Source organism: Aptenodytes patagonicus, chromosome 2 (assembly GCF_965638725.1).
Source record: "Aptenodytes patagonicus chromosome 2, bAptPat1.pri.cur, whole genome shotgun sequence".
Taxonomy (NCBI): domain Eukaryota; kingdom Metazoa; phylum Chordata; class Aves; order Sphenisciformes; family Spheniscidae; genus Aptenodytes; species Aptenodytes patagonicus.
In genome coordinates this window covers 162,865,031-162,886,869 of record NC_134950.1, presented here as the reverse complement: position 1 = coordinate 162,886,869, position 21,839 = coordinate 162,865,031, and positions in this window count along the sequence as shown.

The following is a 21,839-nucleotide window of genomic DNA, read 5'->3' as shown; positions in this document are numbered from 1 at the left end:
TGATCGGTCCATCTGGGCTGCTGAGCACTATGATTTCCAGCTCCCAAATTCTCAAATTTGGTCATATTTGAGCATTGTTTCACACGTCCAGAGTATCATGAAGGCCAGGATGACCTGTCCACTGCCCAGCTTTAGGGCAATGCTCAACTATGTAGAGCTTCCCAACAGCAAAAGCAACTTCTGAACGTGCTTGTTCCTCAAGGTGGTTCTGCTCCCCTTCCATTTAGATGAGCCCAAGTCTATTATCCCTAAAGTAAAATGCTAAAACTCCTACCACAGATGTTTAAAGTAAGCATTTCTCAGAACAAAGAGCTTGTTCAGCTTGAAAAGACTTACTACCTACGGAGAAGTGCTAATGCCTCAGCTCCCCGCTTCTCCAGTCTCCGGCATCTGGGGGCCGTCTCAGTCACTGCTCAGCCTGCCGCCCCAAATCCTGCTGCCGGTGGAGGCAGCAGGGTGGGACCCCTCAAAACTGCTGTGCCTCCATCACCCACAGCTTTGTCAAGGGATTCGGGGAGAGAGGTATGGCTGCATCTGAAGCCATGGCGTTCATCAGGGAGGACTTATTTCAATATGTTGTTGAAACTATCTGATGTCAGGTTATATGTCTCAGGGGGACGCGCGTTTCGTGTAGTTTGTTATGCCATCTGTTCAGAAATGCAGCCACTCGTCTCTCTGCTACACGACCACAGATGGGGAGTTTTTCCCCCTGTGTGCATTACTGTCAATATATGCCAAAGCCTTCTTAGCTGGAGCCAGGTGGAATCACCACCACGACGAGTGCGCCTGGGAAGAAGGGTGCTGCACGGGTCTTCCTGAGCACCTTGGCTCACGGCATGCAGACGAGCTTAACGAACAAAGCCAGCCTACGCTGGCGAGGTCAGGTCCCCAAAATCCCTCTGGCTTGCAGGGCACTGAACGATGACTCCAGCAGCGGAGCTCGAGGAGGAGTTTGTGCAGCTTCGTGCAACATGGCATGTGGCCCCGGTTGCAGATTTGACCCTCCTGTTGGCTGGCTGTGGATGGTGCTTGCCCCAAATCACCATCTGGTGACAGCACCGTGAATCTCAGACGCAGAAAAAAATCTGAAGCCTCAACTGCTGCCTCTGTGGAGATGCCACAGCTCTCAATGAAGGCTTGGTGTGCACTTAACTAAACACCGTGTCTCCAGCAATCCAGACTGCAAAGGAAACTGTGCTCTGCTGACTGACCGACCAAGTCCTGCAGGGCAAAAAGCAAACACGTAGCGAGTAGCAAGTCCCCCAACAGCTATAAGCAGCTATTGACTTAAGCATCAATAACGCTCCTTTTTTTCAGGGGTGGTTATCGCACCTTTTAATATTGAGCTGACACTTTTCCAGCATGACTGGGTCTGTTCCTGAGCCTGCGGGTTGGAAGTTTTAAAGGGAGGTTTTACAGAAAGGGGACTGTATCTGGAAGTTTCATTGAAAACTGGAAGTTTTACAGAAAGGGGACATTAGTTAGGAAGGGAAGTTTTACAGAAAGGGGATTTCATTAGGAAGGAAAGTTTTACAGGAAGGGGACTGCAAAGCCAGATCATTCTCGTCATCCTCCACTCGCTGGTCTCTTTGGGGCAGGTATTTCACCCAAGCAGCTATTCTGGTATCAGCTGGTATCAGATTTACTTTCACTGGAAAGCAAATGGTCGCCCTGCTATCCTGGCACTACTCCCATCACATCGGCGGCAGCACCCAGCGGTGTTCCCCAGTGCAAGCAGCGCTGCTGTCCTCCAGGAAGATCCAAGTCAGCAGCAGAAGCAGCAAAGCAGCTCCCTGGGGTTGCGGAAGCACTTCTGAGGCTGGTGGGCATGCCAGAAAGTCTGTCTGAAAACAAAACCAAAAAAATACATTTTTTTCCACCAGTGTTAGAAAGATCTTCCCCCTCTGCCCCCAGCCCCGCTCCCAGCCATGGGTGGTGCTCAACCCTCCTGCAAACCTGCTTTCAAAGCTCAGACCTGGGATGCTGCCTTGGGAGGCAGCATTTTGGGGTACCAGCAGATGTTTGTGCCCATCGCTTCTTACAAAAGCCCGGTTGGCCTCAGCGAACACAGTCCCCCAACTGAGCCCCTCACCTCCGCAAAGCTCCGCAGGCTCCTGCTTCCCGTGCCCACTCTGGCCGGGCTCCAAGGACCAGCAGAGGCAGGTGAGGTGGCCCCAGCTCCAGAGGGACCAGGTGGCAGCCCGAGAAACCATTGGGGACAGTGGGGGACCTGGAGGTGCCACCAAGTGGTTCTGAGGCACCCAATGACCAACACTTGCCCATCCTGGATTTTTATAACTAAATGCAACTTTTGACTGATGTCATGCAGCAAGAAGGCAGATGCTCTATGCAAAGATTTCACTGGTGCTCTGTGTGGACTTTGGGCTCCTTCATCCTGTCTCACGCTACAGGATTGGGGCTTAATTTACCAAGTGATGTAAACAAATAAAAAAGTTAAAGTACTTTAATATAATACTGTGACTAACGGAAAGGATATCTTAATTTACAAATATCTTCTCTACTTCTGCCATAATTTAAGTTTGCACATGCCCATGGAAAAAAACCCAACAACTCATAAACCAATTTTCAAATAAACAGATATATTATGCATATATGTCTTTGAGGCATGTAAAGCCCTGTATCTAAAGCAACCTCCAGCAGAGCTCTGCCTGCCATGAACTCTCAGCAGGGACTGCCCACGTGCATTTATTTTGAGTGCCCACATATTGCACCTGCGTCTCTGATGGCATGGCAAGGAGACAGCTGGCAGGATCTCCTGGCTTGGGGATGCTTCAGCCACAGACCAAGTTCATCAGCACTGATGTGGAGCCCCATGTAGCCGAAATCTTCCTCCCTGTCTCTTACAACTGGGAGGTTGCCAGTGCTACATCTGCCTCTACGAGTCCTGTAACAAATATTTGGACTCCAAAAAATAGGGCCCCAGGAGACAAAGAATTAGGCGCAACCCTTAAGAAAAATGAATTCTTTGTGTTTCAATATCCGCATTCATATCTCAGCCTCTGTCAAGCTTTTCACACAGTGCTTTGGGTGGGGGGCAGCCAAGAGTCATAGCACCTTGGAGGGAGCTGCCAGTTGAGGGAGCCTGTCCTTCAATGCCAGGAAGGGCAGCAACAACGCAGACCTTCGAGAGGAGAAATACTTGCTCCTTTCTGCACCTGTATAATTCCCCAGATGAACACCCACTATGGTTGCCAGATTTAAAATCTGAAAATAGGAGATGCAGCAGCCACAGCAGCCGGAGGAAGCTGTGAGGAACTATTTTTCCATTGTGTCACTGAAAAAAAAAAAAAGGAAATGGAAGAGAAGCTGAACTAGAAAGAAAAAAATAGAAAAGGAGGAGTAAAAACTGCAGGGAGGCCAGAAGGGAAAGGAGAGGAATAGAAGGAAGAGAAAGCTTAGCAGGAAAAAACACCTGCTTGCAATCCTGAAAATGAGTAAGTTTGGAGAGAAATAACAATTATGCTCTCACAGAAAATAGCAAAAAAATCCAAACAAAAAAACCTGAATGGGCAAAAATGCTGGCCCAAATAAAACCTCATGATTGCCTCAATTTTTTAGGCAAATGACCAGCAACATGGCAACTTTTGCGCATCGATCCTTAGGAAACAACGCTCCCCCTGACTCCTGTCCAAAAGGACAAGGGATTAGCTCAGGCACTGAGGAGCTGACATAGTTAAACCCTGCTCCTGGCAGATACAATCCAGTTTATGACTGAGGTTGTAAAAACATGCATGAAAGCAAATTCGTAAGAAAGATACTCTAATGAAGATGTATTGAAGGGCTGTAATGCCACGTAGCCTCTTGATAGCTAAGGCCCTGATCCTGCAAATTAAGCTAAGTGGCGAATGCGTAAGCGTTTGCAACAGCAGTGGGGTTTTTTTCTTCCCCAAATGAGCTAAATTCAAAAAGCCTTGGTTTAAATTACACAAAGATATTAGCAACATCGGTTGTTTATTAGAAGCAGTTTATTCATTCAGGGTGTACAGTACAGAGCAACACGCCTGGCATGGTTAGCGATGCGTGAAACTGAAGGGGAAGAAATCCGTTTGCATTCTCTTCACAGCCAAGTTGCACAACAATTCAGGTTGCTGCCTCAGCAGCCAAATGGGCAATTTTCCAAGCCTAAAAGTCAGCAACGAACCCAAGTGTTAAGGCAGCTTTGTTCTCCCTTAAAGCTGACCAGATAACCTTGGAAAGCTCCCTTGGATCATTCTTCTTCCTCCCCATCTTCTCCCTGACAGCCTCTTTCACTAGGACAGTACAACCATGATGTTGCATTTCCCAGCCCTCCGCTCCAAAGCAAGGAGCGAAAACCTCACATGGCTTCACAGGGTCAACAGCAAAACCTTTGCTTCACGGCAAAGCTATAAATGTCCTGGTGAGGATGACCAAACTAGAGCAATACACCTGAGGGAAGAGGAGAAGAAAAAATCCAGGCTCTCTGACAGCTCATCTCCTATCTCAGAAGTAAGTTTAAAGCTGTGGCAAACGTGTGTTAGCAGCACGCATGGCAGGGTAACCCTCAGGAGCTGCCCTGTGCTTGTCTTGATGGCAGGGAATGAAATACTAACTCAAAGCAGCAAACCCTGGTTACAATTTGCACACCTCAAAGACCTCACTAAAATCACCTCTTTTGTAGGATGCAGGATGTCTTGTTCAATGAGAAAGAAAAGCTGTCAAAAGCTGAACAGGCAAAGGAGAGTGAGAAGCCCTCTCCGTGAGCAGAGCATCTCCGTGATCGTAATGTAACGCAATCAAGGCTGGGAGGCCAGGGGACCTTGTTGTCCTCTCAGCACACCCGTCAGCACCCTGGTAGGATTTTTCACATTGACCAGTTGAACAGTAACAGTTTCTCATAACAAAGCACCCGAGCAGCACCCATCAGGTACACTCATGAGATATTGGTGTGTGGGTGATCAGGGACTACCTCCTCCGCAGTGGGACGTAAGCGATGTTGAGATGGGATGTTTAAGCTATGCTGTAATATACAGCAATTCTGTATAAAGGGGAAAATTGTGTAAAACATTTCAGAAAGAAATTACTTTGTTCAGGAAGAAATACAACACCAAGGGGAAAGAGGAATACAAAAAGAACAAGGGAACAAATGGCTCTTGCTTTTCTCCACCATTTTTTAAGAGGCTTAAGTGAAAATTTCTAAACATATTTTTCAGTTAATTTCCAATTTTTCTCAGTATATATCCTCTCTATTTTCTACTGGCTCTGATAAGATTAATTTCTCATCCAAGCATTCCAGCAACCTCCTTGACTAGTATTGCCTATTTAACAAATATTTTCATCCCACACCATGGCTGTACTCAGGTCTTTTACAGCTAGTCTGTGCTGAATGGCCACAATGCATTTATAAAGCAAGAATGTCTATAAATATTTCACTGTGCATGACCTGAAATTTCGGGGAACACCCCCCTCCCAATTCAGCGGTCACTTGTGGTCGTTCATGACTTCAGTTTTGCAACAGGAGCAAAGGATCTAACCTTGTCTTTGAGCCTTGGTCCTGTACCAAGTGAAAAGAATCATAGAATCATAGAATCATAGAATCATAGAATCATTGAGGTTGGAAAAGACCTCTAAGATCATCGAGTCCAACCGTCGACCCAACACCACCATGCCCACTAAACCATGTCCCTAAGCGCCTCATCTACACGTCTTTTAAATACCTCCAGGGATGGGGACTCCACCACTTCCCTGGGCAGCCTGGTCCAATGTTTAACCACTCTTTCAGTAAAGACATTTTTCCTCACGTCCAATCTAAACCTCCCCTGGCACAACTTGAGGCCATTTCCTCTCGTCCCGTCGCTTGTTCCTTGGGAGAAGAGACCGACCCCCACCTCGCTACAACCTCCTTTCAGGGAGTTGTAGAGAGCGATGAGGTGTCCCCTCAGCCTCCTTTTCTCCCTAGCTCTTCTAAATTTCCCAGGTTTGGAAGAGTTTCAAAGGGAAAAATAGAAAAGAAAAAGAAATGCCATCAATCTAGTAACATTTTTAAAGTTTTTTTTTTTACCATTCTTCCCTGCAACATTTGCAATAACCAGACAAGTATTAAATAGCTACAGAGGCAAGAGGAAAAGCAGATGGAAAAGGCAAAAGAAAAATCTCTAATATCTCGTTTTTTCCTACAAGGCAAAAAGAGATGAATCAAGTATTAAAATTATCTTAAGAAGTGAAAATAAATGCTAAGAACGATTAGAAAAAAAATGCTGTTTCATTTCAAATCTGCAAGAGAAAATCTGGGGGGGGGGTTTGGCTTTATTAAAAATGAATTAAATCAATTCAATTCATGAGGTAACCTCTTCATTTCAGTCTAACCCCTCCACATCAGAGTGCCGGATGAAGGGGACATGGAGGGAAAGGAAGAGGGGGCTTCCTGGAGTGCTTTGTGCTGAGGCTATTTTGGGTTGCATAGCAGCTGGTGGGCAACTGTGGGCAGCATCTAAAAGCTATAGCAACGCTTGGGGTGATAGCTGGCAGCTGTGCCAGCCCTTGGATCAGTCCCGAGGCCCAGAAATGCAAAGACATCATGAAGCCGTTTTCCTCCCTTGTCTTGTGTTGAGCCTCCTGGGAGGCACAAGACAAAACCTGGCATTGACATTCTTCTTGATCTCTATCGGCCAGAGCTTCCACACCCAAAACTCGCGGAGACATCCACCCTATATGCATTTGCAGAATTGGTCCAATGTGTTTCGGAGATTGCTCTTTTCCTACAGTCAGAATGGTAACAAACTAGATATACGTCAGCTCTTCGGAATAAGTGCTGGAACAAGATCAAATTGGTAGGCAGGATGTTCAGTCCAACAAAGCCTGGCTTTCAAGCCAGAAACGGTTCATAACAGCGCTCCCTTACCTTGCTGCAGAAGATCCCTTTTGCTAAACTTGGGCACTAACCAGCACTGCTAACCTCTTCTGTTTACGGGATACCTGGCATGGTCTGAAAGCACTTTCTGAAATAACGTGTTTAACACAACTCCACAGCTGCTGTGTAAATTTAAGGACTGAACACGAGCTGGTACTTGTGCAATCACTAAGACATTTGCTCTTGAGTTGATTCACATTGACAATGTAAATTGAGCAGGTTCTGGGAGGTACACTGCAAAGTCAGCGCTGTCGGTACCGGAGCAGGCAGCGTTGGTTCCTGACTGCAAGTAAATGTGCATTTTGGCATAGCTCCTGCTGGAAAGAGAGGAATGTGACTGTTAACCCCTGGCTTCTGAATAACTAAACACAAAATGCTTGTCAAGAAAAACACCAACAAAATTAATCTTTTCTCTAAGTGGCTGTCAAACCTGATGTAGACAAAACATCAAGCAGGCGAAAGATGCTGCAGTTTTCCCTGCAAATCTCTAAAAGCAGAGTGCATTCGGCCACAGCTCTCCTCCAGATTAGTGAGGTCAGCAGCTCCCATCAAAGAGCAGCCGTTGCTCTGCAGCTGCAGCCTGACACCTGTCAGCTTCATCAGCTGGAATTGAAAACTTTCCTAAACCCTCTGGCTCTGCTTGGGAGCAGGCAGCCACACCTGAGCTCAGCCTGGCCCCATTCAGAGCCCGATGCCGATCGATAAGTGTCCTTCTTCCCATTGGCATCTGCAATCTGGTGCCTATGTTGGAGAGAAAGAGCGCTTGCCTGTATGTCATGGGTCTGCTCCAAGGGCTCTCTGCTACTGCCACCACCCTGGGAAGTGACACCAGGGACTGAAATGAATGGAGAACTGGAGAGCCCCAGGAGCAGAGCGTCCTGCCTTGCCTGCACAAAGCTCCAGCCAGGTAGCACCAGTGTGAGGCTGGAATTGGAGTTACTATGGCAAACTACCTGGCATGAAATGACCTCACTGGAGACTTCCTCCTTAAAGGATTTCTGGGGCATGCGGTAAAGCTGATTGCAATGCTAATTTTCTTACAGGACTGCAGTGCTGTGCTTATGTCAGATACCGAGCATTGCTGGTTGCAGGAGCGGTCCCCTCCCCCTCAGGGACTGGGAGGGGGAATCCTGCTTTAAGTCATCAGCAAAAATAGGGTTTCACTAATCCCCAGTTGGTTGTATCACAGGAGTATCACACACACACAGAGCAGCGTCTGCTCCAGAGAGATCCAGAGTGTGGATTTCAGGGTTGTAAGGAGGTTTGGGCTGCAGCTTGCAATGGCTTCAGCATTGGTGGCTGAAGTCAGCTGTCCGTGCTTTAAGTCTTATAAATGCTCTCATATTAAGCAGTGTCCCCTCATCCCACGGCAGAGGTGAATGCTGCTTCCCAAATAAACTTAAATGTAACCCAAATGGTTGGACATGGCTAGTCTGCTAGGACGGCAGGTTTGGAAAGTGTTATATGTATGTATGTGTGTGCGTGTGTGTGAAGGGATGTATATGGCATTTCCTGACATAGACAACTATTGGAATTCCCTGCCTCCACTTCAAGATTCATTGATGCACCTCAAGGTGTAGCTAAGGTTGGCATTTTTGCTATTGTACCAACAGCTGCACCAAGATGTTTGGTGACTGAATGATGTCCCTTCCATAACCTTACCCCGCATCAATCCTGTTCATAATTTGACTTCCTCCAATCTCCTCATTGTGTTTAAACATACCTTGATTCCAAGGCAGGCACACTTCTTGGAATCTGGTTGTGCTGACTCCTGGTCTCAGGCAGTCCTGCAGCTCTCCTAAAGCACACAGCTTTGCAATTAAGAGGCACCACACTTGCACAGGACCAAGGGTTGAAGCTCTACAAAAACGTGGAGTCAGCTGCTCCCACATCTGCAGGCAGTCCCAGGGCATTTACGTATCCAGGAAAATTGTTCTGATTTCACTCAAATCAAGTGTAAGTTTTTGCTTAAAAGATCTATATGACACTTAGTGGCATTTATCTGCTTTAATTTTTCTTGTCTCCCCTCCCTTACGTTGGTTATTTCTCAGCTTCTCTTTCCATAGGTCTCCAGGATTGGAAGGGACAGTGGCAATTATTTTGTCTCATCTCCTGCACTGAACAGGCAACACAGTTTCATCAAGCCGTCTTCTGAGTCTATTATTTCTGGCTAAGCTAAGAAATATTTAGGACGAGAGGAAATGGCCTCAAGTTGTGCCAGGGGAGGTTTAGATTGGATGTAAGGAAAAATTTCTTTACTGAAAGAGTGGTTAAACATTGGAACAGGCTGCCCAGGGAAGTGGTGGAGTCCCCATCCCTGGAAGTATTTAAAAGACGTGTAGATGAGGCGCTTAGGGACATGGTTTAGTGGACATGGTGGTGTTGGGTCGACGGTTGGACTCGATGATCTGAGAGGTCTTTTCCAACCTCAATGATTCTATGATTCTATGATTCTATTCTATGATTGTTAAGTAAACATTCTACTCCTGATTTAAAGACTTCTACTTGTGAGGAAGCCACCACATTTTTAGGTATAAGCACATATGTACATTTATGCGTGCACACATTTCTTTTAGAGATTATAGCATTTACAGATTTTCCAACAGGAATGACCCAAGAAGGTCCAATCCAGGAAGGAATTGTGAGATAAGCTTCTGTAGTAAACTGAAATAATATATGGAATTGAAAAGCCCACTTCTGATCTTGCTCATTGAGTAATGGGTGGAGTGAGGAAGTGGGATCCCATTTGTTAATGACTGCAGATTGATCTGAGTGGTCTGTTTGGCACACAGCTGTCAGCAGTGCTCCTAGGACCAATGCCATCCCTTTTTCTCCAAAGGTGGATGCAGAATTTCTCCTATCACGAAAAAAATAACTCAATTCAAATGAGCTATGTTGCCCAGAACAATTTGGAGAGGTACAGAGGAGCAAGGAAAGGTTTTATCTATCTAATTTACTAGATATAATCTAGTAATCTAGATTATCTAGGAATCTTGTTCCTGGTACCAAGAACAAGATCCACGAGATACACTAAGACATCAAAGTCATTTTTACTTGAAAAGTAAATCACGAGCATCTATGGGAAGGTTAGATGAGCGCTCACATACAGAAGATGAGCTATGCTCTATTTTTACAGACTCACCCAGGTTTGGAGAGAAGGCCAAGCAACCAATTAAGGAAGCTAAAATGATGATGAAAGTGTCACCTAAAAGATCTAAACAGCTCAGCTTTGTTTATCCCAGACTATCAAAAGTTCAAATGAACATCTCTGTAACTTTGGCATGGTGTTTACAATACCTGAAACCATTTGGTTGTACTGGGGAGAGGCTGGATGTAGTACCTAAGTGGGCATGCCATGCTATCTATTCTATACAGTTAATTTCAATGACCAAATTGGATGGATTGCACTAACTATAGCCTTTAGTTGATAAAATAAAGCTTAATCTAGCAAGGTGGATTCAGTTGGGAAAATATTATGCATTTTGGCTTCTAGAAAATCTTGAGCTCATGCAACTAGGTTGGGACCTCTGTTAACGTTGGGGTTCACATTGTCCATGTTTACCCTACTCTGTTAGCCTATTCATGAGGACTACTCATTTAGATCCACACAGCAGATCCTTAAAGCACCCTCAGAGTATCTGCAAACGTGGCCATACTATGCCTAGGGCACCTTCAAGTTTTCCCACAAATTCTCATAGTATCCACTCCAAGGCACTTTTACCACTTGCTCCTCCCTCAGCTCATCCACATCGCTCTCTAGAGCTGCTGCTTTACTCATGTACTTACATCCCCCCATGGCTACCTTGCCCAGTAGCACGTTGCAGAGCTGCAGCTCATCAAGGCGAGGGACAGAGCAAGAGACTCTGGAGCTCCACACACTGTTTGCAGAATGGTCTTTGCAAAGGAAGCCAGTTACCATATTTCTCAGCACTATGACCTGTGCTAGCAAGCCACTCTTCAGGACTCCAAGAGCATATCTCAACAGGACATGGCTCAAATCTCAAGTACACATTGGTAGGACATGCTTCCCCTTTTGATACCAGGGGAATGCTGATTTCAGGCTGTAAGATACCTTCCCTGTCATCCAATTTTAGGTATCAGTTTGGTACAAAATGGAAGAGCCCTACTGGCTCAGAACAAACCACCTCCAGGCATTCCACGGTGAAATGGACATACTGGAGAAAGTCCAATGAAGGACATCATCTCACAAAGATGATGAAGGGACTGGAGCATCTCCCCTATAACGAAAGGCTGAGAGAGCTGGGACTGCTTAGCTTGGAGGACAGAAGGCTCAGGGGGGATCTTATCCATGTATATCACCTGCAGGGAGGGTTCAAAGAGGACCAGGCTCTTTTCAGTGGTGCCCAGTGACAGGACCAGAGGCAATGGGCACAAACTAGAAATACAGGAGGCTCCATCATCATCAGGAAACACTTTTTCTACTGTGAGGGTAACTGAGCACTGGAGCAGGTTGCCAAGGGAGGTTGTGAAGTCTCCATCCTTGGAGATATTCAAAAGCTGTCTGGACACGGTCTAGGGTAACTGGCTCTGGGTGACCCTGCTTGAGCAAGGGAGTTGGACCAAATGACCTCTCCAGAGGTCTCTACCAACCTCAACCATTCTGTTATTCTGTGAGGCTGCTGCCCACAAATCTATTGCCACTCTGTGAATTAGAGTGGAGGGGACATCACATTCTTCACTTCTTATAATCTGGTGTAAGCAACTTTGCCTTTTCAAGCCCTTATTCCTTTTCCCATCTTCTCTGTTTTATCTTTTAGACTGTCATTTTGTCGGGACAGGAACTACCTTATCCTGAGCTTGTGTAGTACCTTATGCAACAGGATGATGCTCTCACTAAAATCTTTTGATTGACACAGGAATGTTAAAAATCACAAAGATAAAATGGAAATCTCATGTTAAGTACTGAGTGCTTCATTTTGCCCCTACTTTTAAAGTAAAAGTGAAGACTTCATTTCACCCACCTTGGCTTCCCATCGAAGTCGAGTCAAAGGATATTCCTGCAGCTGCGATTCTGAAATCAAACCACACGAACAGCCACCAAGCAAATGGCCATGCAGCCAGTTCTGCTCTTGTCCCTGGGATTGCCCAGGGGTGCGGAGCATGGGTGCTTGCCCTGCTAGACCCCAGCGGCCACTGCTATCCTTGGACGGCAGGGCATGAAGTCAGCATGTTGGACAGCAGATGCTGCACAGTATAGTCTCCATACGACCTTCATATGGACATCTCTAGTCCTCCAGTGCCTCTTAACTCATTCACTTTTCTTGTTTAAGCAGATGAGAAAATGGTGGGTTTTGTTGTTTTTTCTAACAGGTAAAAATCAAGCTTGTTCCATATTGTTAAAAGAATTTTTAACTGTCTTGCAGCTATTAAAAAGAATTTTCAAGGTATTTTGCTGTTTGAGGTTGAAAAGTGTTCTTGTTTTGAAATATTTTGTCTAAGCTTAGTTTCTTTGTCTAACTAAATCAGTAAATTGATGTGCGACCCAAACATAATGACTGCATTTTTAAATCAGTAAAAACTTCAAAGGAGTGTGTTCATTGCAGACTACAAAACCATCCTAGAATATTCACTGACATACTCTACATCAGGAAACATATACATATTCATTAGCAGTTTTTATCTATCTTCAAAACACTACAGTTCTGAAAGAGCAAATCAAACAGAAGTCTAAAAAGCCTTTGTATTCAGCCAAGACTCTTCCACAGCTTCTCAGGCAATGATTAGTATTACTGCAGTTGTACTGAGTAGACAGGATTATTAATTAAGACATATTGGTTTGCTCTGGTGCACTCTATCCTCAGCAGAAGATCTGTCAAGTTATTGTAGTTTGTACAAAAGTTTTCTCCACATACCATTTCTCATGTTTTCTAAAATGAAAACTCACTCGAGGTCTCCGTGCTTTCAAATTTCTCAGGGCTATACTCACTGACAACAGTGGCAAAATTCCTACCAACTACAATCTTAACAGACTCAGTCTAGAAATACATTTGTTACAGATTTAAAAGTATCTTGCTGTCCCCTCAATAGGTAACCACGTAATTTATTTTATGGGCCTTCAAGTCTGGGAACAACTGCCAGCAGTCTGTCTTCTGTGGAACAATGGTCTTCAGGAGACTTGTGTTTGATTTGCCACAGAAAGGAAATCTAATCTCCTAAAGAAAGGAACGAGTCAACAGTCCTGTATAAGGCTGAGATTTAGGGGAGAGGAATTCAATTTTGCCATAAGGTCAAACTTCTTTTGTGATCTTGGACAACACCCTTGTGAAGGTCTACACTGCACTGTCTGGGAAGCAGTCTGACTGTAATGAATTGGTGTATCTGGAGCCTCATGCTGTTGCAGCTGGCCTATTTCTGGGTCCTGGGCCAGGTCCAAATGAGTTCATGCTGGTATCTTTACACTGATCTGCATCGTAACCCTGAGGGTGTATCTGTAGTCATAGACCTGAGAAGACTGGAAAATCAGCCAACATTGATTCCTGTGGCACTAGACTTCTAGCAACAGCTGAGGTAGCTCAAATATCTCTATAGACCATTAGTTCTCCTACATCATTTTATTCTTCATTTTAAAATGGGGATGATAGTGCTGACTGGTGAGGTGAGTCTGGCCACCCTGTTTTGGGGGTAACAGAGTTCAGTGAGCTGGGCCACTCATGCCCAGGGCCAGAGAGTAATCTCTGATGTCTTCTCTTTACTGATACAGGTGTAGTCACTCTCTTCATTCTGGGACTCGTTTGCTTTTCAATGATCTGATGGTAAACGGTGTGAAGTGAGATTGTGCTGACTGAATAAATGGCCTGTGAATGTACCACAACCTCAACGCTTCCTGACAGTATTGATGCCTAACAGAAGGAAATCTCTATTTTCCCTAAACCAAAACTGCAATGAAATATAAGCAAATTTGATCCAGACTTCAATGAAAGGCAATAAACAAGGTATTTCTTCTGTTTATTGAGCTACTTTTTCCAGTAGGTGCTCAGAGTCTAACTGCATACTGATTCTTAATCTTCAAGCGTTGACCAAAGTGATGCTGTTATGAGGTCTTTGTGTTTCATTATACCTGGAGACTCTTATTGAGAATGGGATCTGCCTTTTCCTAGCTTTTGTGACTGTCCCTACCTCAAAGACCTCACAAAGTAACCTCAAAGACCTCACAAAGTAAACGTACAAAGCAAGACAACCAATATATTTAAAAAACAGTCCTGAGGATCATAAAGGAACAGAGGGGCAATTACGAGAAGTGAAATGGCCACTGTCACAGCATGCCAACTCCACATCAAGCAAGTTGCATATTTTATGTCCTAAAGTAAGCACAGCCACTTCAGCATTGTGTAAAGGTGTTCTTCTGAGATAAGCACAGGTCACAGCAACTCTTCTTCTACCCATCACACACTCAATGCACAGTCCTTGGCATGTTCAAGGCTGCAGACTGCATTAGCACAAACTTCTTCCTGCAACTGCTTATTAAAATTGGTCTTTCTTAAAAAGTATTCCATCTGGAAATTGCACAGATAATATTTTGTCTGAAAAAATGAGCATCAAACACCTTTTGGAGGGTTTTTTTTTTTCATTCTTCCCTCGAAGTTAAGAAGAACATTTTGGTCTCAATGGCAAATATCAAAGCATTTAATTGATATTTTTATCTTTTCTCTGTCAAGTAGACGTTACTGGATTCAGCCCAAATCCCTGTGTCCAGCAAAGCCTCAATTATTATCAACAACCTGACATGACTATTTACAGTTTGAATTCTGTTGTGCTTAGCTGGAGCTCTGTCTTCTTTTTACAGTTTTCATAGTTCTTTACCTTTTTTTTATTTTTCAACTCTCCTTACTCCACAAGCCTTGTAAGCATCTTTTCCTTTGTTTAGGTTCTCCATAACAGACTCTCCATACCCTGTAGAGGGAGGACATACACAAAACTGTTACACTGTCAGCTCCTCTGAATCTGCTTCTCAGCCTGGAAGTTCCCTCTGCAGTATAGGTCATCTCTGAAGAAGTGAAAGCTTGAGCCTAGATGGATGCTGTAAGATACTCCATGGAATATCCTACAACTATTCCAATTAAGATGGGTAGTCTTCATATACCATCTAGCAGATGGAGTAAGACGATCTTTGGCTTTACTGAAAGGCTCTTTGCAAACATTAGGGGCTTGTCTTTGCTGAGGTAATGTAAAACTCTTCTACTTCAGCGGACTTAGGGTCAAGCTGTAAAAGCAAAGAGATATCCACAGTGATGTGGAGCCTAATACAGAGCCTCCTACAGTGAACAGCCCATGGTTTCTGTGGGACTCCTCTGGGTGGTATGCTGTATGGCTGGTGCTAAAGATTTGCACACAGAAAAAATCATTGCTTTGAAATAACAAAAGCATTTAAAATTCCTTTTGATAATAATATCATGAAGGGTTCACAACATACACATGGAGAAGGATGGGAAGGAAATGGAAGCAGAGTAAGGCGTCGTGTCTTGAGGAAGGTCACAGCAAAGGTTGGTAGCAAGACTCAGAACAGAAACCAGGTGTTCTGGCTGGGGCTTTTGTAACAAGAAAACATTGTCTCTCTTCCCATAGGTATCCCTCATCTTAGCACAATGCTGAAGTAACAGCTGAGGGGACCATGTAAACCCAAGCATCAGCCAGCCACCTTTTCCAGTCAGGAAACTCCTAGAAATTCTGGCAGGTACCTACTATGGTGTCAAATGATTTCTTCCCCAGACCACAGCACTGACATATGGTTGTGACATGTGCAACATCGCGGCATTGTATCAGCAATACCTGACAATGTCCTTTGAAAAATTCACTTGCATTAGATGCCACATTCAGATGCACACAACTTCAAAAGCAATAATAACAAAAGTAACAGCTGTAGTGTCAGCCCTTATGGACTGGCCATTTCCCACAGAACTGTTTTACCTGCAGTCAGTGTTTTTTCTTCAATTCTTGTTTAAAGACTAAAGGACTTCTCCTTCATTAATTTCTCATATTATACAAGGTATTCTAACAGCTGCTGGAAGCTGAATACCATGTTAACAATACATAATTTAGTAAATATGTGCCCATATTGACACTGAAAGAAAACCTGAGATTGCACCACTGTACTGTGTGTTTTTATTATACTGTAAGTACAGTCTCAAACATAATAGGATTTATTCATAGCATATTTACTCCGCTGAAGTGAGCATAAATATGTAAATGTCTAAGGCTTAGACTGGGAATTGCCTACTGCTGCTTTCAAGTCATGCAGCACTCTCCGCACTCTAAATGCAGGCTGACAGCAGAAACGGCAGAACTGTACTTCCAAGGAAAGTATTACAGAAGGATCAAGCTTGCATATCATTACCTTACCCCTGACTTCTAATACAGAATGACAGTGGACACACAGTTGTAGCTTTCACACTACTTTAATGGAACAACTACACAGAGAGAGCGAGAGACCAAACATTGCTGATTGGGGCAGCCCCACCGGAGTGTGAAGGAAGAAAAATCCCTTTTTATAAGATACCATTCAGATGCATGAAGCAAAATAATTTCGTGTTGAAATACATGTAAGTGAAGGGGGTCGATTTTGTTCCCTAGTTGTCAGGGAAGAAGAGGACAGCAGAGTGCCTGCTAGCAACACTCAGATAAAATCCTTTTCTGAGTGAAACAAGCATGAAGTATTTGGTGGGAAAGTTATTCTGCTGAAGCCAGTGGATGAAGCTCTGTTGGCTTCTCTGGAGTATGAGCCATCAGAGACCTGTTTCAAAGGCTTGCAGGCATGAGAGCTACACCAAGGTGAGGGAAGTCTATATGGGGTATATTAAGGTGAGGGATCATGCTTATAGCTTTCTGAGAGGCAGAAAGCTCAATCAGTTTTCAAAGTTGCAAATAAATAAGTAAAAAGACACAGCAGACAAATTGCTCACGAGGCAATTACCAAAGGGTAGTTGGAGCAAGAGAGAATAATCCCAGCTTCACAGCTGGGATTTCAGGTCTAAGCAAATATCTGAGTAATCGTCTTTAGCTGTGTACACATTTTAATTCACACCTTTCCACTCACTTATTGCTTCCGTGCCAGATACTTTTTAAAAAAGTGAATCAATTGCCCATAAAAGGTGTCAGATTGTCAACAATGGAAATGAAATCCCCTGGTTACTGAAAAAACAGGCTCGGAGCAGCACTACAAACTTCCGCTCACCGCCGAGGCAATTTGCCTCTCGTGTAACCTGGAGAGTATCTTTCATTATAATTGCTACTCGGTCCTGGCTTGAATTGCTCCAAGCACTTCTAATACAATCTGATCCCTTCAGACCCCGCTTTACTGCCCCTGTTCAAGCATGAAGAATTCAAGCTGGAACAGGTGCAGAGCAGGATGATTAATACAATCTGGGGAACAGGGAGTCTTTCACAAGCAGAGCTGCCAACGCTATCAATTTATGTGGTAGACAACTGCTTTGGGCAGTAACCTACTGGATTTCCAGTATCTGGCAGCTTAGGTTCTTGGATGCCTGGAAATTCAGGAGAATTTCACAGAGCCCACACAAAGCAACTTGAGGTGGAATGAACAGTGAGTCTGATATGCCCCTGGTCCCCGAAGTGGTGCAGAGTCAATTCGTGGTTGTCACTTCTGGACCTGCAAGGGTGGAACGGTCCAAGGGGGGCTCAGTTTACGTAGCATAGTAAAGGCTGACTGCTGTCTGGGCTTACATGGGGATGGGAAGAAAATGCACTGGCAAGGAAGAAATGCCACTTATGCTAAAAGATAATGTCAGCACATAAGAACAAACAAGTATGGATTGGCCAGGGATACAGTCACACTGTGAACTGGAATATCTTAGGTAACTATTAGTATAAGGAAGTTGCACAACAGCCTGCCTCTAAGGGAGGGGCAGGCAACAGCCTAGCTACTTCTAAAAAATGCTTGAACCTTTATGAAAGGATTCTATTAAAAAAATGTCTGTAACATTAGGAATTACATCTGCTAAGTGAAAAGATCCTGTCCTGTTTTCAACCACACAGTAGCCCTTATGTGCCTTTCTCACAAAAAACCATATGATCTTCTCTCCTTTCTCCAGAATTTCCTCTGTGTTCTTCTCCACTGAGCATTAGCAGTAGTATTATTTTGTGTTTTCCAGTGTGTTCATCTTATTTTAAGTGCCAGTTATTTGTATTAGCCTTAATTTCTTCATATGTTTTCTGCACATATGTCTTACATCACACAGGTAAAGGACTAGAGATTTTGGCATCATTTAGCTTAGCTGACAACAAAATCATTAAAAGAACTGTCTTGAAATTATCTGTATCCCCCATTTTCTTCTATTGTGTAATCCAAATTTTTTCTAAACTTTACAACATAATCAGAACTGTAGCCCTCTGAAATCAGCAATAAATGGATCTCTTTTATGGCCATGGCATCATGGAGTCACTGGAAAATCTCCTGCAGATCGGAGGCTGAATTTCCACTTGAGCTGCAAACTGGTGCGTTGTGAATAAAACTATATAAATCCTATTAATTTCACCCAGTGAAGGCCACTGGTAACATTCTTCCCTGTTACAACCTCCCTTATAAAAGTCCATCTGAATCTTTACTACTAAGCCATGAAGAAAAGACAACAACCTAGAACTTAAAAAATAAGGTCTTTTCAATTAACGATTTAAAAACAGGGGAAGGCACCTTATGTACCTTTTTCTTATCTTTCAGATAAAGACCTCTTGGGTAAGCTTGGTAAATCCTTATCTGCTAGATAAAGGACCACTATGATGGGCCTTATCGCTTAATTAAATCCTAGTACTATGTACAATGAAGTCAATAATTTGTTATACAAGATAGCACTTCGAGCTGTGGCTGCATTGGATAATGCATCTCTATTGGTTCCCTGTACCACAGCACGCTGTAATGGGTCATGTTCCATAACCTGCTCCTGGGCTGCAAGGAACTCATTATAGAAAAGGTGCCCAGCTTAATGTGGACAGGCTGTGATAAATAAATCTGTTGGATTGACTAGATAAACTAAGATCCCCGGATGAAACTGATTTGATATGTAGGGCCTAATTCTGTCAGTCTTCCTTGTAAGGAAATTAGTTGAATGTGAAAGATTTGTGGATTTGTGGTACTCAGTTGCCAACTGAGGTTAAACCGTGACAGTCCCAAATAAAATACTGATGCTGCCAATCGCTGTAACAGAAAAATAGTATAACCAAAGTTACTATTAGAAGATGTTGTGAAACCCATGGAACAAATGCAGCTACTGAAAAAAACACATGATAAAGTCTAAATCCTGACCATACTTTTACTCACTCAATGCATTAACATCCACACATATCAAACTGGCTGGACAGCCGGGTCCAAAGAGTTGTGGTGAATGGAGTTAAATTCAGTTGGCAGCCAGTCACAAGCGGTGTTCCCAGGGGCTCGGTAGTGGGACCAGTTCTGTTCAGTATCTTTATCAATGATCTGGATGAGGGGATCGAGTGCACCCTCAGCAAGTCTGCAGACGACACCAAGTTGGGCAGGAGTGTTGATCTGCTCGAGGGTAGGAAGGCTCTGCAGAGGGACCTGGACAGGCTGGATCGATGGGCCCAGGCCAATTGTGTGAGATTCAACAAGGTCAAGTGCTGGGTCCTGCACTTGGGTCACAACAACCCCATGCAGCGCTACAGGCTTGGGGAAGAGTGGCTGGAAAGCTGCCTGGCGGAAAAGGACCTGGGGGTGCTGGTTGACAGCCGGCTGAACATGAGCCGGCAGTGTGCCCAGGCGGCCAAGAAGGCCAATGGCATCCTGGCCTGTATCAGCAATAGTGTGGCCAGCAGGAGTAGGGAAGTGATCGTGCCCCTGTACTCGGCACTGGTGAGGCCGCACCTCGAATACTGTGTTCAGTTTTGGGCCCCTCACTACAAGAAGGACGTTGAGGTGCTGGAGCGTGTCCAGAGAAGGGCAACGAGGCTGGTGAGGGGTCTGGAGAACAAGTCTTATGAGGAGCGGCTGAGGGAACTGGGGTTGTTTAGCCTGGAGAAAAGGAGGCTGAGGGGAGACCTCATCGCTCTCTACAACTCCTTGAAAGGAGGTTGTAGCGAGGTGGGTGTCGGTCTCTTCTCCCAAGTAACAAGCGATAGGACGAGAGGAAATGGCCTCAAGTCGTGCCAGGGGAGGTTTAGATTGGACATGAGGAAAAAATTCTTTACTGAAGGAGTGGTTAAACATCGGAACAGGCTGCCCAGGGAAGTGGCTGAGTCCCCATCCCTGGAGGTATTTAAAAGACGTGTAGATGTGGTGCTCAGGGACATGGTTTAGTGGTGGTAGGTTAACGGTTGGACTTGATGATCTTAGAGGTCTCTTCCAACCTCAATGATTCTATGATCCTATGATTCTATGATCAGGGTGAAAAAAAGAAACTGGTCAATAATAGCTATAGCAACTAGCACCAGATATCATAGTGGCAAGGTCTTCCTGAATACTAAACCCAGTCCAAATGATTGTCTTTTCTGCACAAACATATTTGCGTAAAGAAGTCTAATAACTGCAATGCTTCATTTCACTAATTGGCTTATTGGTAACGTGCTAGAGTGATCTGTTCCTGAGTTTGGCAACAAAACTTTTGTACATATGATAATCCATAAAATCAGGTGCATTATATCTCTAGGTCTCTGAAGGACTCCATTATAGCCTCCATTATCCATTAGGCCCAGCAAACACAGAAATGGCTAGATCCTGCAATATTCACTGAAGCTCTACAAGCCAGGAGCCTTTTCCTGGTAAATGTGGAAAATTTTAGACTTGAGGTCTGCTACTGGCTCTAATCTTGCTCAGCACTATCAAAATAGACACTCTGTGGTTGGGATTTATTTCCCTTCACTTTTATCAAGACAGGTCTCCCACAGCTAAGAGCCGCCATTCAGCCCATCTAATGCAACTAAATGGAGGAGGTTCACACAACGAGCTTAGACTAGGCATCTAACTTTTAGCCAACTAGAGCTAGAGAACACTTACTCTTCCCTTAGAAAGAATCCCTGAGGAGTGTCTGAGCAGGCAGCTGTAGCAGTGCTATGACACAGATGTTTGTCCATGAAGGATGGGGCATCAAAATTCTTGGGTGCCCAGTAAGACAAGAGGTCCAGATGCGGATCTTGTTGATACTGAAGATGGTGATTGCTTTGAAGTGTGTTATCTCTACTTACTTATGCCAATTATATGCTCAGAACTACACTGTCAATGTTAAGCAGAGACAACTCCTGACCACCGGGATAAACAGGAGTAACCATAAAATGACTCTAGATTATGCCAACCAAAACCATCCCTGTTAGGGTTATTCTGTAAACTTAGCATCTCCACACATTTACAGGGTTTGTTACAATCACATTCATGCTTTCATAAAGCTGAGGGCACAAAAAACTGCTTCCAGGAACCACTGGTATCAAGGCCAGGCTAAATACACTCTAAGTTGCTAGAGCTGTGTGCAGGAGTTCTTGGATTTCACAGCTGGGTACTTCTAGCAAATTGTACTCCTTTCTGTGCATAGTGCCGAAGGATTTCCCCATAAATGCATAGACCTAGTTCTCGCATGTCTGGCAAACTCTTCCTGTATGCTTGCCAAGTTTTAAAGGGCAAGGAATCAACAGCTGATAATTTATGCCAGGAACCTACAATGATCCAAATTCACCCCTCGTGTAATTCTGGTAAAGCCAGCAGAGTTCCAGGGGAGAAGTTGTTGGCTTAGCGAAGTAAATTTTCACTGACATTTGAGGAATACACAGTATCAATTAAAGCAGAGCTAATTATTGCTACTATTATTTGCATTGCAGTAGTTCCCAGAGGCTTTTAACAGGATTACAGCCTGGTACGAGGAGTTCTTAGGAACGTAAGCTCTGATCTGGAAGTTCATGTACGATAGCTGACATTTGGTACCTGTGAATGTCTCTACATTCAGTGGTGCTCCACACAGCACAGGGCTTTGCTCACAGG